This window comes from Conger conger, chromosome 1 (genome assembly GCF_963514075.1).
Source record: "Conger conger chromosome 1, fConCon1.1, whole genome shotgun sequence".
In the NCBI taxonomy this organism is placed as follows: domain Eukaryota; kingdom Metazoa; phylum Chordata; class Actinopteri; order Anguilliformes; family Congridae; genus Conger; species Conger conger.
Window position 1 is genome coordinate 43721760 of NC_083760.1, and position 27449 is coordinate 43749208.

The following is a 27449-nucleotide window of genomic DNA, read 5'->3' on the forward strand; positions in this document are numbered from 1 at the left end:
TATTTCATAAGCTCTGAATGCGGTTTCTGACAAATGGGCATACCCCTGATAGATTATCGGCACACCATCAAACCTTTTCCTTTTGGATAAAATTTGAGTGTTGACTTTCAAGAAATGCACAGTTTGAAAAACTTTGTTTCTGAATGCGGGAAAAGTTAAAGGTTCTATAAAGCCTATATCTAAAGCTCCTAAAGGAGCACATGGCTACCTTTTGAATATATGATATGGAACCACTCACCATCATACATATTTCATTTGGAAGCAGCTAGTGTATTCTGTCTTCAAGATATGCTCATTTTCAACAACTAAGAAATTTAGAGTGCCAAAGCTTGAAATCGTCATGTATGTATTTCATCAGCTCTGAATGCGGTTTCTGACAAATGGGCACACCCCTGATAGATTATCGGCACACCATCAAACCTTTTCCTTTTGGATAAAATTTGAGTGTTGACTTTCAAGAAATGCACAGTTTGAAAAACTTTGTTTCTGAATGCGGGAAAAGTTAAAGGTTCTATAAAGCCTATATCTAAAGCTCCTAAAGGAGCACATGGCTACCTTTTGAATATATGATATGGAACCACTCACCATCATACATATTTCATTTGGAAGCAGCTAGTGTATTCTCTCTTCAAGTTATGCTCATTTTCATCTACTAAGAAATTTAGAGTGCCAAAGCTTGAAATCGTCATGTATGTATTTCACAAGCTCTGAATGCGGTTTCTGGCAAATGGGCACACCCCTGATAGATAATCGGCCCACCATCAAACCTTTTCCTTTTGGATGAAATTTGAATGTTGACTTTCAAGAAATGCACAGTTTGAAAAACTTTGTTTCTGAATGCGGGAAAAGTTAAAGGTTTTATAAAGCCTATATCTAAAGCTCCTAAAGGAGCACATGGCTACCTTTTGAATATATGATATGGAACCACTCACCATCATAAATATTTCATTTGGAAGCAGCTAGTGTATTCTCTCTTCAAGTTATGCTCATTTTCATCTACTAAGAAACTTAGAGTGCCAAAGCTTGAAATCGTCATGTATGTATTTCACAAGCTCTGAATGCGGTTTCTGGCAAATGGGCACACCCCTGATAGATTATCGGCCCGCCATCAAACCTTTTCCTTTTGGATGAAATTTGAATGTTGACTTTCAAGAAATGCACAGTTTGAAAAATGTGTTTCTGAATGGGGGAAAAGTTAAAGGTTTTATAAAGCCTATATCTAAAGCTCCTAAAGGAGCACATGGCTACCTTTTGAATATATGATATGGAACCACTCACCATCATACATATTTCATTTGGAAGCAGCTAGTGTATTCTCTCTTCAAGTTATGCTCATTTTCATCTACTAAGAAACTTAGAGTGCCAAAGCTTGAAATCGTCATGTATGTATTTCACAAGCTCTGAATGCGGTTTCTGGCAAATGGGCACACCCCTGATAGATTATTGGCCCACCATCAAACCATTTCCTTTTGGATGAAAGTTGAATGTTGACTTTCAAGAAATGCACAGATTGAATTACTTTGTTTCTGAATGCGGGAAAAGTTAAAGGTTTTATAAAGCCTATATCTAAAGCCTCTAAAGGAGCACATGGCTACCTTTTGAATATATGATATGAAACCACTCACCATCATACATATTTAATTTGGAAGCAGCTAGTGTATTCTCTCTTCAAGTTATTCTCATTTTCATCTCCTAAGAAACAGAGTGCCAAAGCTTGAAATCGTCATGTATGTATTTCACAAGCTCTGAATGCGGTTTCTGGCAAATGGGCACACCCCTGATAGATTATCGGCCCACCATCAAACCTTTTCCTTTTGGATGAAATTTGAATGTTGACTTTCAAGAAATGCACAGTTTGAAAAACTTTGTTTCTGAATGCGGGAAAAGTTAAAGGTTTTATAAAGCCTATATCTAAAGCTCCTGAAGGAACACATGGCTACCTTTTGAGTATATGATATGGAACCACTCACCATCATACATATTTCATTTGGAAGCAGCTAGTGTATTCTGTCTTCAAGATATGCTCATTTTCAACAACTAAGAAATTTAGAGTGCCAAAGCTTGAAATCGTCATGTATGTATTTCATTAGCTCTGAATGCGGTTTCTGACAAATGGGCATACCCCTGATAGATTATCGGCACACCATCAAACCTTTTCCTTTTGGATAAAATTTGAGTGTTGACTTTCAAGAAATGCACAGTTTGAAAAACTTTGTTTCTGAATGCGGGAAAAGTTAAAGGTTCTATAAAGCCTATATCTAAAGCTCCTAAAGGAGCACATGGCTACCTTTTGAATATATGATATGGAACCACTCACCATCATACATATTTCATTTGGAAGCAGCTAGTGTATTCTCTCTTCAAGTTATGCTCATTTTCATCCACTAAGAAACTTAGAGTGCCAAAGCTTGAAATCGTCATGTATGTATTTCACAAGCTCTGAATGCGGTTTCTGGCAAATGGGCACACCCCTGATAGATTATCGGCCCAACATCAAACCTTTTCCGTTTGGATGAAATTTGAATGTTGACTTTCAAGAAATGCACAGTTTGAAAAACTTTGTTTCTGAATGCGGGAAAAGTTAAAGGTTTTATAAAGCCTATATCTAAAGCCTCTAAAGGAGCACATGGCTACCTTTTGAATATATGATATGGAACCACTCACCATCATACATATTTCATTTGGAAGCAGCTAGTGTATTCTCTCTTCAAGTTATGCTCATTTTCATCCACTAAGAAACTTAGAGTGCCAAAGCTTGAAATCGTCATGTATGTATTTCACAAGCTCTGAATGCGGTTTCTGGCAAATGGGCACACCCCTGATAGATTATCGGCCCACCATCAAACCTTTTCCTTTTGGATGAAATTTGAATGTTGACTTTCAAGAAATGCACAGTTTGAAAAATTTTGTTTCTGAATGCGGGAAAAGTTAAAGGTTTTATAAAGCCTATATCTAAAGCTCCTGAAGGAACACATGGCTACCTTTTGAGTATATGATATGGAACCACTCACCATCATACATATTTCATTTGGAAGCAGCTAGTGTATTCTGTCTTCAAGATATGCTCATTTTCAACAACTAGGAAATTTAGAGTGCCAAAGCTTGAAATCGTCATGTATGTATTTCATTAGCTCTGAATGCGGTTTCTGACAAATGGGCATACCCCTGATAGATTATCGGCACACCATCAAACCTTTTCCTTTTGGATAAAATTTGAGTGTTGACTTTCAAGAAATGCACAGTTTGAAAAACTTTGTTTCTGAATGCGGGAAAAGTTAAAGGTTTCATAAAGCCTATATCTAAAGCCGCTAAAGGAGCACATGGCTACCTTTTGAATATATGATATGGAACCACTCACCATCATACATATTTCATTTGGAAGCAGCTAGTGTATTCTCTCTTCAAGTTATGCTCATTTTCATCTACTAAGAAATTTAGAGTGCCAAAGCTTGAAATCGTCATGTATGTATTTCACAAGCTCTGAATGCGGTTTCTGGCAAATGGGCACACCCCTGATAGATTATCGGCCCACCATCAAACCTTTTCCTTTTGGATGAAATTTGAATGTTGACTTTCAAGAAATGCACAGTTTGAAAAACTTTGTTTCTGAATGCGGGAAAAGTTAAAGGTTTTATAAAGCCTATATCTAAAGCTCCTAAAGGAGCACATGGCTACCTTTTGAATATATGATATGGAACCACTCACCATCATAAATATTTCATTTGGAAGCAGCTAGTGTATTCTCTCTTCAAGTTATGCTCATTTTCATCTACTAAGAAACTTAGAGTGCCAAAGCTTGAAATCGTCATGTATGTATTTCACAAGCTCTGAATGCGGTTTCTGGCAAATGGGCACACCCCTGATAGATTATCGGCCCGCCATCAAACCTTTTCCTTTTGGATGAAATTTGAATGTTGACTTTCAAGAAATGCACAGTTTGAAAAATTTGTTTCTGAATGGGGGAAAAGTTAAAGGTTTTATAAAGCCTATATCTAAAGCTCCTAAAGGAGCACATGGCTACCTTTTGAATATATGATATGGAACCACTCACCATCATACATATTTCATTTGGAAGCAGCTAGTGTATTCTCTCTTCAAGTTATGCTCATTTTCATCTACTAAGAAACTTAGAGTGCCAAAGCTTGAAATCGTCATGTATGTATTTCACAAGCTCTGAATGCGGTTTCTGGCAAATGGGCACACCCCTGATAGATTATTGGCCCACCATCAAACCATTTCCTTTTGGATGAAAGTTGAATGTTGACTTTCAAGAAATGCACAGATTGAATTACTTTGTTTCTGAATGCGGGAAAAGTTAAAGGTTTTATAAAGCCTATATCTAAAGCTCCTAAAGGAGCACATGGCTACCTTTTGAATATATGATATGGAACCACTCACCATCATACATATTTCATTTGGAAGCAGCTAGTGTATTCTCTCTTCAAGTTATGCTCATTTTCATCTACTAAGAAACAGAGTGCCAAAGCTTGAAATCGTCATGTATGTATTTCACAAGCTCTGAATGCGGTTTCTGGCAAATGGGCACACCCCTGATAGATTATCGGCCCACCATCAAACCTTTTCCTTTTGGATGAAATTTGAATGTTGACTTTCAAGAAATGCACAGTTTGAAAAACTTTGTTTCTGAATGCGGGAAAAGTTAAAGGTTTTATAAAGCCTATATCTAAAGCTCCTGAAGGAACACATGGCTACCTTTTGAATATATGATATGGAACCACTCACCATCATACATATTTCATTTGGAAGCAGCTAGTGTATTCTCTCTTCAAGTTATGCTCATTTTCATCTACTAAGAAACTTAGAGTGCCAAAGCTTGAAATCGTCATGTATGTATTTCACAAGCTCTGAATGCGGTTTCTGGCAAATGGGCACACCCCTGATAGATTATTGGCCCACCATCAAACCATTTCCTTTTGGATGAAAGTTGAATGTTGACTTTCAAGAAATGCACAGATTGAATTACTTTGTTTCTGAATGCGGGAAAAGTTAAAGGTTTTATAAAGCCTATATCTAAAGCCTCTAAAGGAGCACATGGCTACCTTTTGAATATATGATATGAAACCACTCACCATCATACATATTTAATTTGGAAGCAGCTAGTGTATTCTCTCTTCAAGTTATTCTCATTTTCATCTCCTAAGAAACAGAGTGCCAAAGCTTGAAATCGTCATGTATGTATTTCACAAGCTCTGAATGCGGTTTCTGGCAAATGGGCACACCCCTGATAGATTATCGGCCCACCATCAAACCTTTTCCTTTTGGATGAAATTTGAATGTTGACTTTCAAGAAATGCACAGTTTGAAAAACTTTGTTTCTGAATGCGGGAAAAGTTAAAGGTTTTATAAAGCCTATATCTAAAGCTCCTGAAGGAACACATGGCTACCTTTTGAGTATATGATATGGAACCACTCACCATCATACATATTTCATTTGGAAGCAGCTAGTGTATTCTGTCTTCAAGATATGCTCATTTTCAACAACTAAGAAATTTAGAGTGCCAAAGCTTGAAATCGTCATGTATGTATTTCATTAGCTCTGAATGCGGTTTCTGACAAATGGGCATACCCCTGATAGATTATCGGCACACCATCAAACCTTTTCCTTTTGGATAAAATTTGAGTGTTGACTTTCAAGAAATGCACAGTTTGAAAAACTTTGTTTCTGAATGCGGGAAAAGTTAAAGGTTCTATAAAGCCTATATCTAAAGCTCCTAAAGGAGCACATGGCTACCTTTTGAATATATGATATGGAACCACTCACCATCATACATATTTCATTTGGAAGCAGCTAGTGTATTCTCTCTTCAAGTTATGCTCATTTTCATCCACTAAGAAACTTAGAGTGCCAAAGCTTGAAATCGTCATGTATGTATTTCACAAGCTCTGAATGCGGTTTCTGGCAAATGGGCACACCCCTGATAGATTATCGGCCCAACATCAAACCTTTTCCGTTTGGATGAAATTTGAATGTTGACTTTCAAGAAATGCACAGTTTGAAAAACTTTGTTTCTGAATGCGGGAAAAGTTAAAGGTTTTATAAAGCCTATATCTAAAGCCTCTAAAGGAGCACATGGCTACCTTTTGAATATATGATATGGAACCACTCACCATCATACATATTTCATTTGGAAGCAGCTAGTGTATTCTCTCTTCAAGTTATTCTCATTTTCATCTCCTAAGAAACAGAGTGCCAAAGCTTGAAATCGTCATGTATGTATTTCACAAGCTCTGAATGCGGTTTCTGGCAAATGGGCACACCCCTGATAGATTATCGGCCCACCATCAAACCTTTTCCTTTTGGATGAAATTTGAATGTTGACTTTCAAGAAATGCACAGTTTGAAAAACTTTGTTTCTGAATGCGGGAAGAGTTAAAGGTTTTATAAAGCCTATATCTAAAGCTCCTGAAGGAACACATGGCTACCTTTTGAGTATATGATATGGAACCACTCACCATCATACATATTTCATTTGGAAGCAGCTAGTGTATTCTGTCTTCAAGATATGCTCATTTTCAACAACTAAGAAATTTAGAGTGCCAAAGCTTGAAATCGTCATGTATGTATTTCATTAGCTCTGAATGCGGTTTCTGACAAATGGGCATACCCCTGATAGATTATCGGCACACCATCAAACCTTTTCCTTTTGGATGAAATTTGAATGTTGACTTTCAAGAAATGCACAGTTTGAAAAACTTTGTTTCTGAATGCGGGAAAAGTTAAAGGTTTTATAAAGCCTATATCTAAAGCTCCTGAAGGAACACATGGCTACCTTTTGAGTATATGATATGGAACCACTCACCATCATACATATTTCATTTGGAAGCAGCTAGTGTATTCTGTCTTCAAGATATGCTCATTTTCAACAACTAAGAAATTTAGAGTGCCAAAGCTTGAAATCGTCATTGTATGTATTTCATTAGCTCTGAATGCGGTTTCTGACAAATGGGCATACCCCTGATAGATTATCGGCACACCATCAAACCTTTTCCTTTTGGATAAAATTTGAGTGTTGACTTTCAAGAAATGCACAGTTTGAAAAACTTTGTTTCTGAATGCGGGAAAAGATAAAGGTTCTATAAAGCCTATATCTAAAGCTCCTAAAGGAGCACATGGCTACCTTTTGAATATATGATATGGAACCACTCACCATCATACATATTTCATTTGGAAGCAGCTAGTGTATTCTCTCTTCAAGTTATGCTCATTTTCATCCACTAAGAAACTTAGAGTGCCAAAGCTTGAAATCGTCATGTATGTATTTCACAAGCTCTGAATGCGGTTTCTGGCAAATGGGCACACCCCTGATAGATTATTGGCCCACCATCAAACCATTTCCTTTTGGATGAAAGTTGAATGTTGACTTTCAAGAAATGCACAGATTGAATTACTTTGTTTCTGAATGCGGGAAAAGTTAAAGGTTTTATAAAGCCTATATCTAAAGCCTCTAAAGGAGCACATGGCTACCTTTTGAATATATGATATGAAACCACTCACCATCATACATATTTAATTTGGAAGCAGCTAGTGTATTCTCTCTTCAAGTTATTCTCATTTTCATCTCCTAAGAAACAGAGTGCCAAAGCTTGAAATCGTCATGTATGTATTTCACAAGCTCTGAATGCGGTTTCTGGCAAATGGGCACACCCCTGATAGATTATCGGCCCACCATCAAACCTTTTCCTTTTGGATGAAATTTGAATGTTGACTTTCAAGAAATGCACAGTTTGAAAAACTTTGTTTCTGAATGCGGGAAAAGTTAAAGGTTTTATAAAGCCTATATCTAAAGCTCCTGAAGGAACACATGGCTACCTTTTGAGTATATGATATGGAACCACTCACCATCATACATATTTCATTTGGAAGCAGCTAGTGTATTCTGTCTTCAAGATATGCTCATTTTCAACAACTAAGAAATTTAGAGTGCCAAAGCTTGAAATCGTCATGTATGTATTTCATTAGCTCTGAATGCGGTTTCTGACAAATGGGCATACCCCTGATAGATTATCGGCACACCATCAAACCTTTTCCTTTTGGATAAAATTTGAGTGTTGACTTTCAAGAAATGCACAGTTTGAAAAACTTTGTTTCTGAATGCGGGAAAAGTTAAAGGTTCTATAAAGCCTATATCTAAAGCTCCTAAAGGAGCACATGGCTACCTTTTGAATATATGATATGGAACCACTCACCATCATACATATTTCATTTGGAAGCAGCTAGTGTATTCTCTCTTCAAGTTATGCTCATTTTCATCCACTAAGAAACTTAGAGTGCCAAAGCTTGAAATCGTCATGTATGTATTTCACAAGCTCTGAATGCGGTTTCTGGCAAATGGGCACACCCCTGATAGATTATCGGCCCAACATCAAACCTTTTCCGTTTGGATGAAATTTGAATGTTGACTTTCAAGAAATGCACAGTTTGAAAAACTTTGTTTCTGAATGCGGGAAAAGTTAAAGGTTTTATAAAGCCTATATCTAAAGCCTCTAAAGGAGCACATGGCTACCTTTTGAATATATGATATGGAACCACTCACCATCATACATATTTCATTTGGAAGCAGCTAGTGTATTCTCTCTTCAAGTTATTCTCATTTTCATCTCCTAAGAAACAGAGTGCCAAAGCTTGAAATCGTCATGTATGTATTTCACAAGCTCTGAATGCGGTTTCTGACAAATGGGCATACCCCTGATAGATTATCGGCCCACCATCAAACCTTTTCCTTTTGGATGAAATTTGAATGTTGACTTTCAAGAAATGCACAGTTTGAAAAACTTTGTTTCTGAATGCGGGAAAAGTTAAAGGTTTTATAAAGCCTATATCTAAAGCTCCTGAAGGAACACATGGCTACCTTTTGAGTATATGATATGGAACCACTCACCATCATACATATTTCATTTGGAAGCAGCTAGTGTATTCTGTCTTCAAGATATGCTCATTTTCAACAACTAAGAAATTTAGAGTGCCAAAGCTTGAAATCGTCATGTATGTATTTCATTAGCTCTGAATGCGGTTTCTGACAAATGGGCATACCCCTGATAGATTATCGGCACACCATCAAACCTTTTCCTTTTGGATGAAATTTGAATGTTGACTTTCAAGAAATGCACAGTTTGAAAAACTTTGTTTCTGAATGCGGGAAAAGTTAAAGGTTTTATAAAGCCTATATCTAAAGCTCCTGAAGGAACACATGGCTACCTTTTGAGTATATGATATGGAACCACTCACCATCATACATATTTCATTTGGAAGCAGCTAGTGTATTCTGTCTTCAAGATATGCTCATTTTCAACAACTAAGAAATTTAGAGTGCCAAAGCTTGAAATCGTCATTGTATGTATTTCATTAGCTCTGAATGCGGTTTCTGACAAATGGGCATACCCCTGATAGATTATCGGCACACCATCAAACCTTTTCCTTTTGGATAAAATTTGAGTGTTGACTTTCAAGAAATGCACAGTTTGAAAAACTTTGTTTCTGAATGCGGGAAAAGATAAAGGTTCTATAAAGCCTATATCTAAAGCTCCTAAAGGAGCACATGGCTACCTTTTGAATATATGATATGGAACCACTCACCATCATACATATTTCATTTGGAAGCAGTTAGTGTATTCTCTCTTCAAGTTATGCTCATTTTCATCTACTAAGAAATTTAGAGTGCCAAAGCTTGAAATCGTCATGTATGTATTTCACAAGCTCTGAATGCGGTTTCTGGCAAATGGGCACACCCCTGATAGATTATCGGCCCACCATCAAACCTTTTCCTTTTGGATGAAATTTGAATGTTGACTTTCAAGAAATGCACAGTTTGAAAAACTTTGTTTCTGAATGCGGGAAAAGTTAAAGGTTTTATAAAGCCTATATCTAAAGCCTCTAAAGGAGCACATGGCTACCTTTTGAATATATGATATGAAACCACTCACCATCATACATATTTCATTTGGAAGCAGCTAGTGTATTCTCTCTTCAAGTTATGCTCATTTTCATCTCCTAAGAAACAGAGTGCCAAAGCTTGAAATCGTCATGTATGTATTTCACAAGCTCTGAATGCGGTTTCTGGCAAATGGGCACACCCCTGATAGATTATCGGCCCGCCATCAAACCTTTTCCTTTTGGATGAAATTTGAATGTTGACTTTCAAGAAATGCACAGTTTGAAAAATTTGTTTCTGAATGCGGGAAAAGTTAAAGGTTTTATAAAGCCTATATCTAAAGCTCCTAAAGGAGCACATGGCTACCTTTTGAATATATGATATGGAACCACTCACCATCATACATATTTCATTTGGAAGCAGCTAGTGTATTCTCTCTTCAAGTTATGCTCATTTTCATCTACTAAGAAATTTAGAGTGCCAAAGCTTGAAATCGTCATGTATGTATTTCACAAGCTCTGAATGCGGTTTCTGGCAAATGGGCAACCCCCTGATAGATTATCGGCCCGCCATCAAACCTTTTCCTTTTGGATGAAATTTGAATGTTGACTTTCAAGAAATGCACAGTTTGAATTACGTTGTTTCTGAATGCGGGAAAAGTTAAAGGTTTTATAAAGCCTATATCTAAAGCTCCTAAAGGAGCACATGGCTACCTTTTGAATAAGGTTCCTCCCTGTGAACCTTAATTGTTGTCTCTGTGACTTGCTTTGTGTATCGGTATTTTTTAGTTGGCTAGGTAAGCAGTGTTTTGATAGTTAACTTTGGTCACTTTTGCTCTGTTTGTTTGTATCTTGTTTAAAAAAATAATAAATAAATAAAATTAAAAAAAAAATTTTTTTTAATTGGCCCTCGTCCTTATCTTTGTTGTACAGGTAGCAGTTCAAATTGTACTTCCCTCTAGGGTCTTTCAGCGAACTTATCCCTGGTTATGAATATGCACTTTGTTGTACGTCGCTCTGGATAAGAGCGTCTGCTAAATGCCAATAATGTAATGTAATGTAATGGATGAAATTTGAGTCTTGACTTTCAAGAAATGCACAGCTTGAAAAACTTTGTTCCTGAATGCGGAAAAAGTTAAAGTTTTTATAAAGCCTATATCTAAAGCTCCTAAAGGAGCACATGGCTACCTTTTGAATATATGATATGGAACCATTCACCATCATACATATTTCATTTGGAGGCAGCTAGTGTATTCTCTCTTCAAGATATGCTCATTTTCACCAACTATGAAACTTAGAGTGCCAAAGCTTGAAATTGTCATATTGGGGATTTCACAAGCTCTGAATCCGGTTTCTGGCAAATGGGCATACACCTGATAGATTATCGCCTCACCATCAAACCTTTTTGTTTTCGATGAAATTTGAGTCTTGACTTTCAAGAAATGCAGTTTGAAGAACGTTGTTCTTGAATGAGGGAAAAGTTAAAGTTTTTATAAAGCCTATATCTAAAGCTCCTAAAGGAGCACATGGCTACCTTTTGAATATATGATATGGAACCATTCACCATCATACATATTTAATTTGGAGGCAGCTAGTGTATTCTCTCTTCAAGATATGCTCATTTTCACCAACTATGAAACTTCGAGTGCCAAAGCTTGAAATGGTCATTTTGGGGATCTCACAAGCTCTGAATGCGGTTTCTATCAAATGGCTATACACCTGATAGATTATCGCCCCACCATCAAACCTTTATCCAGAATGCAGCTGCTCGTCTGGTCTTCAACCTTCCCAAATACTCGCACGTCACCCCCCTGCTTACTACCCTCCACTGGCTGCCTGTCATGGCTCGCATCAAATTCAAAACATTGGTGCTGGCCTTCCAAGCAGTTAAGGGGTCTTCCCCAGCTTATCTACAAAAAATCATCAGACCCTACACCCCTGCCAGACCTCTTCGTTCAGCCTCCACAAGCCGCTTGGCACCTCCCCCTCTCCGAACCTCCACCTCACGCTCACGACTGTTGTCTGTTCTGGCTCCACGGTGGTGGAACAAACTCTCCGTTGAGGTCAGAACTGTAGAATCTCTCCCCACCTTCAAACGCAAGCTGAAGACACACCTCTTCAAGCAGCACCTCTCCCCATCCCTCCCTACCTCCCTGTGAACCTTAATTGTTGTCTCTGTGACTTGCTTTGTGTATCGGTATTTTTTAGTTGGCTAGGTAAGCAGTGTTTTGATAGTTAACTTTGGTCACTTTTGCTCTGTTTGTTTGTATCTTGTTTAAAAAATAAATAAATCAAAAAAATTTAAAAAAACATTTAAAAAATTGGCCCTCGTCCTTATCTTTGTTGTACAGGTAGCAGTTCAAATTGTACTTCCCTCTAGGGTCTTTCAGCGAACTTATCCCTGGTTATGAATTTGCACTTTGTTGTACGTCGCTCTGCATAAGAGCGTCTGCCAAATGCCAATAATGTAATGTAATGTAATGGATGAAATTTGAGTCTTGACTTTCAAGAAATGCACAGCTTGAAAAACTTTGTTCCTGAATGCGGGAAAAGTTAAAGTTTTTATAAAGCCTTTATCTAAAGCTCCTAAAGGAGCACATGGCTACCTTTTGAATATATGATATGGAACCATTCACCATCATACATATTTCATTTGGAAGCAGCTAGAAGGCGCTTGGGAAGGCCGAAAGTGGAAAAGAACTTCACGAGTGCTTTGACAATGGCACAGGCTTTTTAACGTGCCAATAAACTGCAAAAGAGCTACAAAAAGGAGTAGCAGACACAGGTCTAGCTGTTCACAGGACAACAATACAACATACTTTAAAGAAGAAATACCTATATGGCAGAGTTGCCAGAAAGAAGCCTTTCCTACAACCTCAACACAAAATTAAGTGTCTAAAGTATGCAAAAGAAAACATTGAGAAGCCTTTTGGAACAATGTGCTTTGGACTGACAAAACCAAAATTGAATTTTTTTTGGCCACCACCAAAGAGAAACAAGGGTGAAGCCTTTGTAGAGAAGAACACCTTGAACTGTTAAGTATGGAGGTGGATGCATTATGCTTTGGGGTTGTGTGGCAGCTGGGGGCATGTTTACACAAATAATGTAATGTGGGATTTATCAAAGTTTTTGGATGTCTGTTTTTTGTGGGAGCCAAACAAACTTCATGAGTGGTCTCAGCTGTACGTATTGTGCGTGGAAATGAAAGCGCATGGTTGGAAATCGTGTTTTGTGCTTTTATTAGCCTATTCAATTCATTTATATTACATTTTCAAATGAAAGTGGAAATCCTGTAACCTCATTGGGGGTGGGGGTGCATTGTTTTGCTATTGAAATATCGTTGTATGTACTGGGGTTAATGATCACGTCTATCTTAACAGGTGCTCCACGACCAAACGAAAAACGAAAGAGCACCCAACACATTTCAAAATGCATGGGGCCTGTCATATATACAGTACTGTGCAGAAGTCTATATAATAATATATATAAGTTTATTATTTTGTGTGTGTTACTATAAAAGAACACATTTGAGATTTCCAAATATCCATCCTTCCATCTATTATCTTAACCCGCCAATCCTGAACAGAGTCACAGGGGGGCTGGAGCCTATCCCAGCATACATTGGGCGAAAGGCAGGAATACACTCTGGACAGGTCGCCAGTCCATCGCAGGGTACACACACCATTCGCTCACACACTCTTACCCATGGGCAATTTAGACTCTCCAATCATCCTCAGTCTTTGGACTGTGGGAGGAAACCCACACAACACGGGGAGAACATGCAAACTCCACACAGAGAGGCCCTGGCCGACTGGAATTCAAACCTAGGACCTCCTTGCTGTGAGGTGGCAGTGCTACCCACTGCACCATCCATGCCGCCTGTGATTTCCAAATAGATTTAATTTGTTTTCCAAAAGATTTAATTTTACAGAGACAATTTTGTATTTCATTTTAACCCTCTAAAGAGGTTCGGGTCTGTGGGACCCGTTTTCAATGTTTACTAAAATAAAAATGATACAACAAATATTTTTTTCAACCTTTGACTCATAACCTTTGGCTCATTTTCTGTGAAGAACATGTAAATGAACTCATTTTCATTGAGTACACACTGTGCACCCCCTGTACACATTTACATTACATACAGGCTATTCGGGTCCACTGGACCCGAAGGTTATAAGTATGAGGTTTATATGTTTTATAAGTAAAAGGTTTGCTGTGTTCCTTTACCTGGTCTTCCTCCTATCTTGGACTATTGTGTGTGTGTGTGTGTGTGTGTGTGTGTGTTTGTGTGTGTGCGTGCGTGCATGCATGCATGCATGCTTGCCTGCGTGCGTGTGTACTTTCTCCTTTAGATTATTAGATTTAGATTTAGATCCACACTGTCAGACTGTGCCCCTCGTGTGGTGTGTAGATATTGTGTTCAATCAGGGCCGTTTGAGTAATGACTGGGTCTCTGAACTAAAGTCCAGTGAAAGGGCCCTCCAGTTTTTTATGACTGGACTGCATTTGCCCCCTCCTTGTGGCTGGGCCCCAGAAAGCTTTGCTGTTTTCCGCCTTATTGTGGGCATGTGTTCATTGTTAAATTTGTGTTCTGTATCCTAATTTCAATTTTATTTAAATCAATAAACACCAATATTGAAGACAGCCTTCTCTCCTTTATATTTGTTGAAGAAAAACATGATTTATTCCTCCCAGTTTTGATTATTATTGATTTGTTTGACCAAAATCACATTTCATCACAAAAAACGAATACTAATGAATGTGATTTAGCAGGGGTAAATGGCACATATTAACCATATATGCTATATGTTATGATCTATATTGCTTGTAATTAAGATAAGGTCAACATCTGTGAAGTATTTTTACATAAATTGTTATGACTGTATTGTTTTAAGACCCCAATAATGGTATGGGTCCACCAGACCCGTGAAAAGGTCCTGAGTAACAGAATTATGTCCGCCGCACAAGGGTTAAAAACAAGGGTTAAAACATATTACAGTAAGCAATTGACTACTTTTTACATAAATACTTGATCAAGGCTGTCTGAAATCAGAAGCAAGGAGCCAACCTGCAGAAGTCTGCAGAAGAGCTGTGGCAAGTTGTCCAACATGCTTGGAAAAACCTCCCTGCTTAAAGAACTTCAGGACAGCATTGGCTATCTCAGAAAATTATGCAATTTTCACACCAAAGGGTGGTCACAAAAAATATTGATTTGATTCAGTTTTTGACTATTCTGTCAAATTACTAAAATGTAAAGTTAAATGTATAGTACGTTTATTTAGGACCTTTCATTGAATTATTTTTGAAAGAATCTTATCTGTACAGAATGTTGTACTGGTGCCTAAGACTTTTGCACAGTACGGTACATAATTCAGGCATGAACAGCTTTTGGCACAAGACATATTAACAGAATGAACACTTCAACTTTTCCATCCACACTTTTTGGAGTTTGACATATAACCATAATAGTATGAAATAATTTGCATATCTGGAAGAGGGAACCAAAGTGGACTTTTAGCACTTTTAGCATTGGTTGGGTTGTTCGCCCTGTTTTTTAAGGGTCGCTTTATTTTCTGATAGCCGTTTTTTGGGCTGGATCTTTTGTTTTGTCAGAGTTTGTCTCCGGGTTATTTGATGACGGTGTTGAAGTCGCCTCCAATTATTATTGTTGAATTTGAAATATGTATGAAAGAAAGTAGGATCATCAACATTGGGGCCATATATGTTTGCAATGGTGATAATGGCCTCCCAGCATCCGCCATCAGACCCCTCCAACTTATCCAGAATGCAGCAGCTCGTCTGGTCTTCAACCTTCCCAAAATACTCACATGTCACCCCCCTGCTTACTTTCCTCCACTGGCTGCCTGTCATGGCTCGCATCAAATTCAAAATATTGGTGCTAGCCTTCCAAGCAGTTAAGGCGTCTTCCCCAGCTTACCTCCAAAAAATCATCAGACCCTACACCCCTGCCAGACCTCTTCATTCACCTCACGCTCACGATTACTGTCTGTTCTGACTCCACGGTGGTGGAACGAACTCCCCATTGAGGTCAGAACTATAGAATCTCTTCCCATCCCAAGACGCACCTCTTCAAGCAGCACCTCTCCCTGTCCCTCCCTACCTCTCTGTGATCCTTACTTTGTTGTATGTCGCTCTGGATAAGAGCGTCTGCCAAATGCCATTAATGATTATACAAAGTCAGTCTCACCAAAAAACTTAAAGTGACTGTAAAGGTAAATCTGTGAATGGCTTCACAGTTATGTATTATGCAGCAAAATTTCTGTGTGGACAATTTTTCTCTTAATCACTCTACCAATCTTCAGGAGGGAGGTGGGGTGGTGAGACAGTCCAGAAAACACCCATGGATCTTATTCACGCGGCGAATCAAAATTGAAGCTCAGGTGGGAAATCCCTGACGTGATTCTCAACAACATTTATTTATTTATTGCTTAGACTAATGCTATGCTTGCCGAAATTCACGGTCAGTATTGAAACATGGGCCAACGAAGGGTCTCTGGGTGGCAAGAGCTGTGTTGTTTAATGGCTAACGTTATAGCATTTGGATCATGGGATAGGACGTAGAAGCAAACTGAGCAGTGCACTACAGTCAACCAAAGAATTGGTTACAGATTTGCAACACAAAGCAGGATTCTATGTTCACAGTGGGGTATACTGTGCAGCGAGTTTTTAGCTATTCTTCATTGATTTTGCCCCACTCGTTTTGCTTCTGTGTCAGGATCTACCCTGAAGGAAGTAAATCACAGAACAATTCTGAGGTAAGAACAAACATTTATTACTGTGAACAATCCATTTTGCCTGCTGTAGTGATGAGCTAGTTAACACTTTAGCACATGTCATGAGCTGCATGTTGACTAGCATTAAAATAAAGTAATGTTGTCACATTTAATAGTATGCTTGTAAATGACTGATATAGAATATAATCACAAATTAAGTTACCAGGCTAGATTGTGTTCGTTTTGTGCCTGCTTATTGCGTACTTGTATGTAACCTTTTAGCTTTAAGTGAAGCACAAGACGGGGCAAACCATCTAGCTGGCTTGAGTTGTATTTGTATTGCTTGCTATTATTTGTGCTAAGGTTAGACCAGTGGCACCAGGTAGTTAGGATGGGCCCCAGTACAAGATTTTTTTGTGGGCCCTTCCTCATTTTAAGACGTAGGCACGCGCACGCAAACACACGCACACAGCACCATTAGACAGATATTTTAAAGACAATACTTTGGATTTAATTTGGCTCATGAGTTACTTTTCTTATTTTGGCAGGCTACATTGTTTGTGATACTTTAGAATATTTGTATAGATTAAGTCAGAACCATGGACCAACGTAGATGGTCATAGAATCCAATCAACAAGTCAACAAATCAACTAACCATAGTTGTGATGTTTACATAACTAAAGCTTAGGGCTATAGGCTACTCATGTGTCAGTATCAGTGGAAAAGCACAACACACTGAATGTATTGTTCACTGTGTTTTTATGCCTAATTAATTAAATACGTTTTTTACTATAAAAGATTCATTAATGTATGAAAGTCAGTTAAATTCTTAGCCTTTTTTTAATCTTTCGACTTGTCTTTTTCATTTTAATAAAAACATTTTTTACAGTATATTTCTATTCATTGCAGGTACTTATTAGTCATATTCTTATTATGGAAGTAAATGCAGTTGATAAAACTAAATGGATCAAACTTGCCAATCAACCGTCCACACACCTATTTGATCGCTTCCGCTTTTTAAGCGATACACTTTATACTTTCTAAAAACAGCCCCCTGACTTAACATTGTTGGAAAGTTTACAGCAGAAAACCAGTCCAGCAATTGAACAAACTCACAGTAATTCACGGTAACTTCTGGGAGAATTAGCAGGTTCCGTGACTCATTTGAATGCAATGAAGTACATTTACGGACTTGACTAATGTTAATCATTGCAAGATTAAGCAATGTAACAATACTTAGCTAACATGAATGTTGCTGCAGTTTTCTGAGTTTTCTGAAACAACCCAATGAGTCTCTGACCACTTTCAAGCGCAGACTGAAGACTGCACCTCTATGGCTGCACCTTTCCCTCCCTAACTCACCACCATGATTAGCCTTGTACATGCCATAGATTATCCTGGCACTTATTGTCATGATAACAGAGACTCTTCTTTGTTATTGATGATATTTATTCAAATCAAACATAGGTTGACAGATCAACTGAGTTATCTTACTACCTTAGTATAATGACCTAGCCCGCAGTCTCGAAGTCGTGACGTCACCTCTACGGATGACGTTCAAGACCAATCAGTCCCCGATAGACTATACTACAACTAGACATCACTACATCTCCCCTCTTCCAAAGAGAACGTAAAGAAATACTTTTCAGCCTAGCTAACATTTTCTCAGAACTGTTAAACACAACAACTTCGTATTTTCAAACACAATCTATTGCAAACTAGGACATCGGGGTAGACTGCCCTCCATCCGCAGCAACAAGGGGATTATTCTGCCCTCAAACAGTTGCTGTTCCTAGAACTCAACAGTTTCTTATATTTTTTTTCATAACAAGTCTTTTTTTTTTTTAGTTATTCTTCCTCTTCTAAGTGTCCCTGAACCTGAGAGGAGCTTTAATCTCTCTACCTCTCAAGGTCAGTCTCACAGGCCTAGAGGTTGTAGGCTGCTCAGTAGACGTTGGTAGAGTGCTGGTAGTCGGCTGGATCACAGGCTGGGCCTGTGGGCTGGTCTCTCCTGTTGATCCAGTAAGTCCTCTGTCATGCTGGTCCACTGTCTCTGGAGAAGGTGACCCTGGGACAGCCTGATGATGTCTCCTGTTCCGACGAGTGATCGTTCCAGTGTCTGTTCTGATCACATATGATCTTGGCTCAGGCGATTTACTTATGACTTTGGCTGGTGTTTTCCAACCCTTCTCTCCATCCAGCTTGACCTTCACTCTCTGGCCAGGGTGTAGATCAGGAAGAGCATGTGCCGAATGTCGCCGGTTATAGAAGAACTGGTAGGCTTCTTTAGCTTTGCTGTCCCTCTGAAGCACTTGTCCATGGCTGATGTGCTTAGGCTGCAGCTTTGCGTCCAACATAGGGAGTGTCGTTCGGATCTGGCGTCCAGTCATGAGCTGCGCTGGACTTGCTCCGGTTGCACTGATGGGAGTTGCACGGTAACACATTAGGGCGAGATGAGGATCTGGTTGCTTGAGGATGCGCTTGGCTGTTTGCACAGCTCTCTCTGCGGCCCCATTCGCTTGAGGATAATGAGGACTTGAGGTGATATAGGTGAAACCATACTGCTGTCTGAAGTCCTGGAACTCAGCTGATGTGAACTGCATAGCATTGTCACTCACCAGCTCCAGGGGGATGCCCCATCTCACAAACATAGACTTAAGTCGAGTGATGACTTGTTGGCTAGTGGTAGTAAATAGGTGGGCTATTTCGATATCTCTCGAATAATAGTCCACTACAATGAGGTATTTCCTGCCCTCAAGCTCACACAGGTCGGCTGCAACCTTTTGCCATGGACCCTCAGGTAAGGGGGTTGTTTTGAGTGGCTCTCTTTTCTGTGTTGGTCTGTGCCCCACACAAAATGTGCACGTCATTACTATCTTTGCAATGTCTGTACTTATGGCTGGCCACCATACTGACATCCTGGCTCTTTCTCTGCACTTTGTCAGCCCTTGGTGACCCTCATGTATCCGTTGCAGTATTTCTGCTCTTTGTGTGGCTGGGATGACAATCCTGTCTTGGTACATTATGAGGCCCTCTGACTCTGATAGATGTGCTCTCGCTGCGTAGAACCCCTGCAGTGACGGTATCTGTGCCATTCTATGTGGCCAGCCTGACCTGATGAAACTAATGACCATCTGGAGATCTGCGTCATCGCGTGTAGCCTCTCTGATGTCATCCAGTCTTTGTGCTGACATTGGTCTGCTTTTCACCACTGCCTCCACAAATGTCTTAACGTCCTCCTCTGTGTCAGACATTGTCTCTTCTCTCAGTGGGTTTCTACTGAGTGTGTCGGCCACTATCAGTTGCTTACCCGGCACATACACAGCCTTCACGTTGAAATGCATGAGGCGCATAAGCAAGCGTTGGCACCTGAGTGGTGCTTTGTCCAGGTCATACGTGTTGATCAATGGAACCAACGGCTTGTGATCTGTTTGTAAACGGAAACTGTCCATGCCTTGTAAGTAGCGAGAAAAACGCTCACACGCCCATACTCCTGCTAGGCACTCCTTTTCAATCTGGGCGTATCTTTTCTCAGTGTCTGTTAATGTGCGTGAACAAAAGGCAACAGGCCTAAGCTCACCATCATGTGCCTGTAACAGTGTGGCTCCCAGACCATAACTGCTCGCATCATAGAATGCTAGCACTGGCGCCGATACTAACATAGCTTTGAACCTGACGAACGTCTGCTCTTGAGGCTCACCCCAGATCCAAACAGTCTCCTTCTTTAACAGCTCTGTGATTGGGTGCAGCGTGGTTGACAGGCCAGGCAAGAATTTGCCCAGGTAGTTGACAAGTCCAAGCACTTGGCGCAGCTCGTTGGTGTTTGTAGGACTTGGCATCTCGGAGATGGCTTTCACTTTGCTGGTATCGGGCTTTATCCCATCCGGTCCGATGATATGTCCAAAGTACTGTATCTCTGATTTTCCAAAGTGACACTTGTCCTTGTTTAGCTTTAAGCCTGAGTCTTTGATAGTCTGTAGCACTGCGCTCAGATGGCGGTTGTGTTCCTCTTCACTTTGTCCATAGACTAGCACGTCATCCATCACAACAACAATGCCCTCGTGGTTCTTCAAGAGTGTGCTCATCTCCCACTGGAAGATCTCGGGAGCTGACGTAATCCCGAACGGGAGATGGCGGAAACAGAACCTTCCCACTGGTGTGATGAATGTGGTTAACTTCCTACAGCTAGCTTCCAGTGGAATTTGCCAGAATCCACTGGAGGCGTCCAATGTGGAGAAGACCTTTGCTCCAACCAGCTTGGGGGCTATGTCCTCCAAGGTCGGCAAGATGAATCTCTCCCGCTTCACTGACTCATTGAGTCTTTTTAAATCCGCACATATTCTCACTTTACCAGTCTTTTTGATCACTGGCACCATAGGCGCACACCAGTCAGTGGGCTCAGTGACCTCTTCGATGATCCCCAGTGACTGCATGCCTTTCAACTCCTCCTCCACTTTAGGTAGGATGGGAAAGGGCACTCTGCGTGGAGTGGCTATGGTGTAGGGTTCTGCATCTGGTCTCAGCGCTATTTTAACAGGTTCAGAGTTCAGTAGCCCCATGTCACCAAACACATCTGTGTCACATCTCGTCGACTCTCAGGACTAAACCCATCTTGCATGCTACCGTTCTGCTAAGAAGGTTATTCACATAAGGTCCTTTAATAACAAATATCCAGAATGTGTACTGTTGTCCCTTGCACTCACAATACAATCAATTCTGCCACCAGGACTACTAACAACAGTTCCTGCAGTCACCAGCTGGGGACGCTGTGGCAAGCTCTGGTAAGTATTCTGAGACATCACCGTAACATCCGCACCAGTGTCAATTTGAAGCTTTATATTACAGCCATTCACTGGGAGCTCAACATGCCATATATCATCTGAGTCTGTCTGAGTCTTAGTTAATGACCCCAGGAAATATGCTCCTTGATCTTCCATTTCCATGTCAGGCTCTGTCGTAACTTCTTTCACCATCTTTGTCTTGCACACAATCTCAAAATGTCCCATTTTGTTACACTTCCTGCACCGCTTGTTGCGTGCAGGGCATATTTCCGTATCGTGATGCATTCGATTACAACGTGAGCAATTTCCTTGCTGAAACTCACGGTTTCTCTGTTTGTTGAACTCCCGCAGTCCTCCGGTGCTCCTCTTTGAGTATCCATGGTGCTGCTTTTGTCTCACCTCGTCCACTTCACTGTTGTTGTCAGCCCTCATCTCCGCACTCTGCATCTTTATTTGTTCACACTGACGCGCGATTTGGATCGCTTTGGGCAGCGTCAAATCAGTTTCCAGTTGTAGCTTTTGTGAAACATCACTATCCATGATTCCTATCACAATTCGGTCTCTGATCTGCTCGTCCTTGGTAATCCCAAACTCACAATATTCGGCTAACTCATAGAGATTCCTCACAAAAGATTCCACGGATTCACCCGCCTTCTGAGCCCGCTTGTGGAAACATGCTCGTTCATGAATCACATTGCGCCTGGGCACAAAATGGTCGTTAAACCTTCTGATTACTTCATCATATTTAAACTCATCATCCAGCCGAAAGGCATTATATATGGGTTCACTGTCTCTTCCCATTGCATAAAGCAATGAATTCACCTGCACTTCGCCGGTCTCCTTATCCAGTTTCGAAGCTACTCGAAAACGGGAAAAACGCTGTCTCCACACCGGCCATGCAGCTGGCTGGGAGAAATCGAACGGCTCCGGTGGGTTGAAATTCGGCATCTCCCTTACTTGGTTGGCGTAACGTCCGTTACTTCTGACACCATGTCATGATAACAGAGACTCTTCTTTGTTATTGATGATATTTATTCAAATCAAACATAGGTTGACAGATCAACTGAGTTATCTTACTACCTTAGTATAATGACCTAGCCCGCAGTCTCGAAGTCGTGACGTCACCTCTACGGATGCCGTTCAAGACCAATCAGTCCCCGATAGACTATACTACAACTAGACATCACTACACTTATAGTTATATATATAGTTTCATATACCATATAGATACAATTTGAACCCTTGAAGGATACATCAACTTACGAACTGTTGGTAAGTTGATGTATTCTTCAAGGGTTCAAATTGTATCTATATGGTCACGCTAGGACTCGGAACCGTACTTTCCCTAGGGTCATCATCGCTCTTGTCCCTGCGTTCCATTTGCACTTTGTTGTACGTCGCTCTGGATAAGAGTGTCTGCTAAATGCCTGTCATGTAATGTAATGCTAAGTTTCAATGCAACATCTAAGCTTGCTAAACTTTGAGTCCTTTGTGAAAATTTTAAAGCAGATTTTGATTTAATTCTCATAGGTCATTTTAATCAAATTCACAAAGAACATAGCTGTGTAAGTTGAACTCCTAGTTTGTTGACCAATTAGAGCTAGCTAACTTAGTTAATGTTAGCTAACCTGGCTGTATACCCGGAGCTTTGTTTGAGCTTTTGTCCTTTTAATTTTCCCTGTGGAAAGTTTGCATGACCTGGGGACTCCACGGCGCCCCCTATTGCGATTGTCTTATATTTTGGGCATACATTTGACCTACATGACCATGGCAAAGTGTAACTTCTTATGAAAGGACACCCCTGGCTCACTTTCTCTCATCTAGGAGTGACATTCTGTGCTACCACTGCCTGTATTATGGGTTAACACTTTCCATATTTTACCACCTCAGCCTCGTTTTCGTTTCGGATTGTTACAAAATGTCATCTTGCATGAATTAATTCCACACAATCCTAACATGCAGAATTTATGTCTGACTTGAAATGTGTGTTATATATTTGGTGGATGTGTAGTGGATACATCCCTCTGTGATGATGTACGGCTATTGTTGCAGCCACTTTACATTCACTTAAATCAATTGTGGTGAATGGCATAATGGGGCAAATTTGTCATTAGAATTTGGCGCCCCCACCACAGACAGGCGCAGTGCAGTCTGCTCGTGATATGAATATAGTTGCTACAAGTTGTGTGGTGCTGCTGAGCCTCGTGATGCGTACGTCGGGGAGCTAGATACTGAATTCCCCTCGACGGCTCAGCGGTTCGTCCTGAACAATTAATTGTCCTTAAATTCACGTTGACCGTTCCGTCTTGAAGGGGGATTAAATATTATTTGTTTTACCTTATTGTTTTTTCGTGTTTTATTGGTTGTGTAGCCATTTTCTTCATTTCATCAGCTGAAAGACGGTGAGTGTTTATTCGCTCTGTTGGGGAGAGGATCCGCCACACAGCGTAAGTTTCCTGCGTCGTGCAGCTGACCGAACTGTCGAGGCCTTAGGCTCTCGTGTAACTTTAGCCTCGCGGTTTGGATGAAAATATCAGGCCATTTTCCGGTGGATTGTGGTCAGGGTGAATTAACGGGTTTAATCAAACAAGAACAAATAATGTTCTCATACAATTAACTTGGGAATTATCATTTTCAAATTGTGTTACGTTGTAACGTTAGATGATCACCGGCTAGCCAGTTACGTTTACGTTAACTGGCTAGCAATCTTTTTTGGTCACCAGATGCAGCTTGCTACAAATCCAAATGGCTGGTTAGCTAGCTAGTTACCTAACGTGAGAAACGTTTGGATGTCTACCAGCTTTGCTAAATAGATTTTTCTAGCTAATACTGAGTATAATTGCCGAGATTGCTGACTGGCTAGTCGATATAAAAATGTAACTATCCATCTTGGGCCCATAATGCGCTAATGTTAGCTAAGCAGGTACGTGTAAGGGGAAAGGACATTAGCTAGCCTAGTTAACGTTATAGTCTAGCGAATGTTAGCTTTAAATTTAGCTAGCTAGGTAAATTGCCGAGAAATAAGTAACGTTGCCTAGTCTTACTCTCGCTTACTAGATAAGGACATTTACATGTTTACAGAGCTACGTCATACTAGTATTCTCATGAAGTATTAATTTCATAAAATGGTGAAACGGTAACATGTTTTCGAGCTAGGCTAACTTCACGATAGGATAACGTTAGGCTACGTATCCAGCTAGGCTACTTGGCTTAAGTTTCCTAGGCTAGCAACCTTGCGTGTTAGCCACGTAGCTGGCTTGAAGTATGTTAATGTTAAGGTCCCCTCTATGCAATAGTTTGCTTGCCAACATACGCAAACTTTCTGCTCACTCTGAACCAAATGCGTAACGTTAGCTCGAGCTCGCTAATTGCAATGTTGACCACAACCTAAATAACGTTGACCAATGAAAGTGAGATTCTTATAATGACTGGTTAAAACTTTTTCTCTTGCACCCACATGCATCTCGTCTAAGTTCAATATATCGTCACACTGGCTGGCTACATTTTCGTGGGTATCGCAACTGCTTACTGTTCACCTCGCTTGCTATAGCCAACCTTGTATTCCTATATTCCTCTGCTCCTTTAGCCACATTTACCCTGTCAGTACGCGTAAAACACTAATCTGCGCTGATTCTTGAAATATTGTTTGTGAGCAAGGACACCCCTAGCCCCTGAACTTGACAAGGTCAGTTTGCTCAAGGCCTGAGGTTTAATTATATTGTGTTGGTTTTGGTTGTATTCCACCAGAAGGGTGCGAACAAGGGTCTTTCATCTCTCCATAGAAGGCTTTTGAGAACTTGTTTGCTGTCCTATACTTGAGCAATACCTTTGAAGAATATGGTTGCATAACCCGCTGGATGGTACAGTTGTGCCCTGCTTATTTAACTGCAGTGTTAATCTGCCTTACTCTTCCCCACCAGTTTAACCAGTCTTTGGAAGTATTCACAGAAGTGTACTGTAGACCTGCCTGGAGGATAAGTTGCATTATTATCTGGGACTTGTTGTATTAGGCCAGCGTTACCCAACCACTGTGGCGTCAGGTTATTTGTTACTTTCAGGTTACATCTACAGTGTAACATTATTTTCACCATCAGGTTAGTAAAACAGTCTGTATCTTGAATGTGTATCTGTATCTGTTATGTTGATTGCATGAGGGAGTGATACTGTGGATGTTGGCAGCTGGCCAGGTTTGATACAATAGCCCATTTCCTGACGTACAGTGGTTTTGTCTTTCAGTTGGCACTTGGGAGATCTGCCGGTGTTATTATTTTTTATTTTTTTTACTTGTTCACACAGTCACCACCAGGTGGCGTGTGAGCACTAATTCCACCGCGGTCTCAAATACTTGCAGGTTCTGACAATGGGGGGGCAGCAGTGCCCTTCTTCATTATGAGGAACTAAGCATTATCATTATAGAACTGAAAAGTCTGTTTAGGGAAGTGGGCAATTCCACAGTAATATCAAGCTGAGCATGGAAAAATAAACTTCATTCCCAATTAAACTTCTTTCACATTTACCCTTTTTTTTCGAGTGTATTTTGGATTACAGACTTAATTTGGCCATTGTATTAATAAAACGGCATGTTATTACCATTACAGTGGAGAATGCTTTGTCACAAAAATAGGTCTTTTCAGTCAACTTCATTTAATAGCTTTTTGAAAGCTCACTGAACTTGTTTTTCACTCGCAAATGTTAGGATTAAGTTTTAATGGTTAATTGTAGAATTCTAGAAGAGGCTAACTGCAACCGCTAATGTAACGTCTGTCATTTTTCAGAAAATGTTTTTGTAAAACCGGAGTATTAAAAATGTATATGCAAAGCTAACTTTCATGGAGGTGATCTGTAATTGGTTCCTTTTTTTGAATCATCTATCTTTTTGAATGCTACGGACGAGACCATTAAGGACGCTTCATAAAATGCCTCAGGCGCGTCCCATTGTTTGAGTCCTTCTGGGTAAAATAACGCAATACTTTAGACTTTAATTTAGGCATTTTGACAGATTTAATGTATTTTGCTAAAGTACCTGCTATCACACCTAGCGTACTGTAATAGTGAAGGTGACATTTGGAATGTAATAATGCGTTGTTCTTTAGGCTATTTCTATTTGGGAAACTGTGCGGAGTTTCCCTTTTACACCGAAGTGAACGACAAATCACTTAATTCTAACATCCAACACTCTGCAAAGTTTATGTACCCTTTTTAATATTCAGGGTTTTATGAGAGTGGAATTCAGTTAAAGAAAAGTGCATTGTCATTTCAAATATGAGAATACAGTAGGCTACACCAGAAGTTGATCTCATGGAATTGTTTGATTGCAAATGTAAAATTAGTAGTACAGAAATAAAATGCATTTCTCACAAATGATGAAATTCACTGTATGTGTAAAAAGTAGGGAGGTGACATCATCAGTTTTTGTAAATGGTTGCCATCCCATTTTGTGAACTGTTAACGGTGTAACCAATACTGCTTATGACCGCTCGGGGTCGTATCTTCTTTTTTAAAATGTTATTTTAAAACTGGAGTACTGACATATTTAACAGCATTTTCACACTTTATTTTGGGCCATCTTAATAGTTAAATGTGAACATTGTAAGTAAAAAAATAGTCTAATTACCAAATTAAAGATTTATATTTACATTGACATTGTGCAGGGTAACCTCACAGTTGCAGAAGTCTGTAGTTAAATCCCTGTAGTTAACGTCCAGCCATGCTGGTCAATTGTTAAAAATGCATCGGTTTTCATCCCACTTCCCTATGGCTTCTGCCAGATAGACTTGATTGGCATGAAATCTGTAAATATGCTGCTGTTAAGAACTTGTTACTGATGGGATTGTGCACTCAAAATTCTGCGGCCACACGATATTTGCCTGATATAATATGCTAACACTGGGTCTATTTTACCATAGGCGACTGGTCTAATGATTTCACTTTGCAAGACACCTAACCCCCAAATGCTCCTGACGAGCTGGTCAGCGCCTTGCATGGCAGCCAATCGCCGTTGGTGTGTGAGTGTGTGTATGAATGGGTGAATGAGAAGCATTAATT

At 39.9% G+C, this 27449-nt stretch overlaps 1 protein-coding gene across 5 annotated transcripts in view; it reads left to right on the forward strand.

Annotated features, from left to right (window-relative positions):
• The first annotated feature begins 23591 nt into the window (after positions 1-23591).
• hectd1 (HECT domain containing 1) overlaps positions 23592-27449 on the forward strand; it is a 113049-nt gene continuing 109191 nt past the window's right edge. For 4 of the 5 annotated variants that reach the window (XM_061232673.1, XM_061232701.1, XM_061232709.1 and 1 more), the window contains exon 1: positions 23592-23851. The gene's annotated coding sequence lies outside the window, so the exon portion shown is untranslated. The remainder of the gene's footprint in view (positions 23852-27449) is intronic. The other variant, XM_061232683.1, reaches the window with a different exon arrangement.